Source organism: Orycteropus afer, unplaced genomic scaffold, assembly GCF_000298275.1.
Source record: "Orycteropus afer afer isolate SDZICR_OR568_19922 unplaced genomic scaffold, OryAfe1.0 scaffold00114, whole genome shotgun sequence".
NCBI classification, from domain to species: Eukaryota; Metazoa; Chordata; class Mammalia; order Tubulidentata; family Orycteropodidae; genus Orycteropus; species Orycteropus afer.
The window spans coordinates 4,334,235-4,338,913 of record NW_006921701.1 but is presented as its reverse complement, the minus strand read 5'-3'; positions in this window follow the sequence as shown (position 1 = coordinate 4,338,913).

Genomic DNA, 4,679 nt, shown 5'->3' with positions numbered 1-4,679 from the left:
AGGAATCGCCATACTGCTTTCCACAATGGTTGTACCATTTTACAGTTCCACCAGCAGTGTATGAGAGTCCCAATCTCTCCACAACCTCGCCAGCACTTGTTATTTTCTGTCTTGTTGAACTTTGCTACTAGTGCTGGAGCAAGATGGTACCTCATTGTTGTTTTAATTTGCATCTTTGTAATAGCTAATGATCATGAGCATTTCTTCATATGTTTGTTGGCTACTTGAATATCCTCCTTGGTGAAGTATCTGTTCATGTTTTCTGCTCATTTTTTAATTGGATTGTTTGTCTTTTTGTTATTGAGGTGTTGGAGTTTATTATTTCTATCTTTAAGGCAAAATTTTCCAACTACCAGTGGTTCTTCTTTGTTTCCAACTTTTGCAGTCCAATCACCAATCACAATCATCTGGATTATTTGTTTAATTTCAGACTGCAGAAGTTAGTAAAAGTCTTCAATATCCTCATCTTTGGCTTTGGTGGTTGGTGTATAAATTTGAATAATAGTAGTGTTAACTGGTTTTCCTTGTAGGTGTGTGGATATTATTCTATCACTGACAGCATTGTACTTCAGGACAGATCTTGAAACATTCTTTGTGGCGATGAATGCCATGCCATTCTTCTTTGGTTTGTCACTTCTGGAATAGTAGATCATATGGTGATCTGATTCAAATGGCCAAAATTGGTCCACTTCAGCTCACTAATGCCTACGATATCAAACTTTATGAATTCCGTTTTGTTTTTGACAACTTACAATTTTCCTAGATTCATACTTCATACATTCCATGTTCTGATTATCAATGGATGTTTGCAGCTGTTTCTTCTCATATTGAGTTATACCACTTCAGCAAATGAAGGCCCCAAAAGGTCTACTTTATCCATATCATTGAGGTAGGCTCTGCTGTGTTGAGGCAGCTCTTTCCCAGTGATATTTTGAGTGCCTTCTGACCTGAGGGGCTCATCTTCTGGCATGTATGTAGGTCTCTCATAGTTTCTTGTGGTAGTGCTTTGCAGTTGTCTTTGTAAAGATATTTTGTGTCCATGGAAATATCTATTCCTAAGTATTTTATCTTCCTGGTAACTATTGTAAATTGTATTGTTTTCCTTATTTCCTTTTCAGAGATCTCTTTGTTGATATAGAGGAATCCAACTGATTTTTGTATGTTAATCTTGCATAGATTTCTTGCTGAGTCTCTTGAGTCTTCTGTGTATAGGATCATATCATCTACAAATAGAGATAACTTCTTCTTTGCCAATTTGGTTGCCTTTTCTTTTTCTTTCTTGCCTTATTGCCCTGGCTAGGACTTACAATACAATTCTGAATAGAAGTGATGATAGAGGGCATGTTTATCTAGGTCCCATTTGCAAGGGGAATACTCTGAGTCTCTCCATCAAGAATTATGTTGGCCTTTGGCTTTGCATATATGCCATTTATCATGTTGAGGAATTTCCCTTCTATTCCTATTTTGCTGAGAGTGTTAATCAGGAATTGGTGTTGAATTTTATCAAATGCCTTTTCTGCACCAGTTGATATGATCATGTCGTTTTTGTCTTTATTTTATTTATGTGGCAGATTCCACTGATTGTTTTTATAATGTTGAGCTATCCTTGCATACCTGGTGAATCACACTTAATTTCTACTGGCTAGCATTTTGTTGAATATTTTTGTGTCTATATTCATGATGGTATTAGTCTATAGTTTTCCTTTTTTAGTGATTTTTTGTCTGGCTTTTGTATCAGGGTTATGGTTCCTTCATTGAATGAATGTAGGAGTATGCTATCCTTTTGTTTGATCTGGAACAGCTTGAGTAATATAGGTGTCCCCTCTTCTCTGAATATTTGATAGAATTTGCCAGTGAAGCCATCTGGCCAGGACTTTTTTTGTGGGGAGTTTTTTTTTTTTTTTTTTTTAATAACCTGATCAATTTCTTCCTGTGTTATGGGTATCTTTTCTACCTCCGTCTGTGGTAGTTTAGATAGGTCTCGTGTTTCTAGAAATTTATCTATTTCTTCTACATTTTTGAATTTGTTGGAGTACAGTTCTTAAAGTATTCTGTTTTTATCTTTTTTATTTTGATTGCTTCTGTTGTGATGCCACTCATTTCACTTCTTATTTATGTTATTTATATCTTCTCTTTCTTTTCCTTAGTTAATTTTGCCAGTGGTTTGTTAATTTTGTGTTTTCTTTCAAAGAACAAACTTCTAGTCTTATTGACTTTTTCTATTCTTTTCTGTTTTATTTATTTCTGCTCTGATTTTTATTATCTCCTTTCTTCTGGAGACTGAAAGCTTATTTTGTTGCTCTTTTTCTAATTGTTGGAATTGTTGGGTTAAGGTGTTGATTTTGGTTCTTTCTTTTTTGATGTGCATTAATTGCTATAAATTGACCTCTAAGTACAGCTTTCACTATGTCTCAAAGGTTTTGGTATGTTGTATCATTTTCATTTATTTCTAGGAACTTTTTATTTTACACTTTGTTTCTTCTGTTACCCAGTGGTTCTTGATCAATGTGTTATTCAGTTTCCAAATATTTGATATTTTTCCCTGGTTTTCCTATTGTTGATTTCCAATTTTATAGCATTGTCATCCAAGAAGACACTTTGTAGAATTTTGATGTCTTTAAATTTATTGAGGCTTAATCTATCGCCTACCATATGGTCTATATTGGAGAATGATCCAGGTGCACTGGAGAAGAATGTATTTTTTTTTTGTTGGGTAGAGTGTTTTTTTATATGTCTATGAGATCAACTTGATTGATTGTATTGTTGAGATTTTCTGTGTCTTTGTTAAGTTTTTTCCTAGTTGCTCTGTTCCTCATCAGAAGTGTTGTGTTAAAGTATCCTTCTACCATTGTATTGTCTAGTTCTTCCTTTAATTCAATTTGTCTGGGAATTTCCTAATTTCACCATCATATTTGAGGGACAGTTCTGCTGGGTATACAAATCTTGTATTTTGGAGCTTTTTCATTGGGTGCACAAATATTTATTATGGTTATGTCCTCTTAGTCTATTGACCCTTTGATCATCATATAATGACCTTCCTTGTCCCTTATGCTAGAATTTGTCTTGATGTCTTTTTTATCAGAAATTAATATTGCCACTGCTGCTCTTTTTTGTTGCCATTAGCTTGATACATTTTTTCCACCTTTTGATTTTTAACTTATTTTTATCTTTGAATCTGAGTCTCTTGTAGGCAACATATTAATGGTTTTTGGTTTCTTATCCAATTTACCACTTTCTTTCTCTTGACTGGTGCATTTAATCCATTCACATTTAGTGTGATTAATAATAGGTATGAATTTACTGCTGTTATTCTTTTGTGTTTTTTGTTGTGGTGTTGATGGTTTCTTTGTTCCAAATATTTTTCTGCACTGATTTCATTTTATTTTCAAGTTTTCTTTCCCTTTTCTTCCTTATTGTTACTTTCATGTTTACTAAGTCCTTGTGATTTTCTCATTTCTTATTTCCATTAGAGGTTTATGAATTTCCTTTGTAGTTACTCTGTAGTAAATTCTTATCTCCCTAAGTTTGCAACAGTCTGTTCTATATTGACATCATCCTGACTTCCTCTCCATATGGAAGTTTTATAATTATACCATTTATTCCCTCTATTTGCTTTGTAGTTGGTGTTGTTTACAAATTTACTCCTCTGGATCTCTGTTTTCTGTCTTGTAACCTTCTATTTGCCAGTGAAGCCGTAATTGTTTTCCTGGGTTGGTTTCTGGGTGGTGTTGTCACATGTTTTAATCTTAGGTTGTTGTTTTCCATTGTTGGTTTTCTGTTGGAAGTATTCCCTTTAGCATTTCTTATAGGGTTGATTTGGTTTTTGTAAATTCCCTTAATTTCTGTTTGTCTGGGAATTTCATAATTTCACCATCATATTTGAGGGACAGTTCTGCAGGATATACAAATCTTGTTTGGCGATTTTCTTCCTTTAGAATTCTATATATCATCCCATTGCTTCTTGCCTGCATGGTTTCTGCTGAGAAATCAGATTTTAGTCTTATTGGTGGCCCTTTTTGGTTAACATTTTGCTTTCCCAAGATGTTCTCAAGATTCTTTCTTTGTCTTTGGTTTTGGAAAGTTTGATTATGACATGTCTTGGTGACTATTTCTTGGGGTCTATCCTGTATGGGGTTCATTGAGCTTCTTGGATGGATATCTTTTTGTCTTTCATGATATTGGGGAAGTTTCCTGTTACCAAGTCTTCAATGATTTTCTCTGTGGTAATTTATTATTATTATTATTATTATTATGGTTATTATTTTGCCTCTTCTTGTTCTGGAATCCCAATCAGGCATATATTATTTCTTTTGATATTATCCCATATAGCTGTTAGGTTTTCTTCTTTTCTCTTCATTCTCTTTTCTGATTTTTCTTCATACAAGCTGGTGTCAAGGAATTTGTCTTCTAGATGGTATATGCATCGTTTTGCCAATTCAATTCTGCTCTTTTGTCCTTCCAATGTGTTAGCTATCTGTAATTTTAGTGTTTATCTTCTGGAAATCTAATTGCTAGTTTTGTATTATTTCTAATTGTCTACTTATATTGTCATTTTGTGCTTGTATGATTTTCCTGAATTCTTCAAGAATATCGTGTCTTTTCCTCATTTCTGTTCATGGTTTCCTTGAGCTCTTGGAAGTGTGGTGTGTGTGTGCGTGTACACTAAATTAAGACTATAT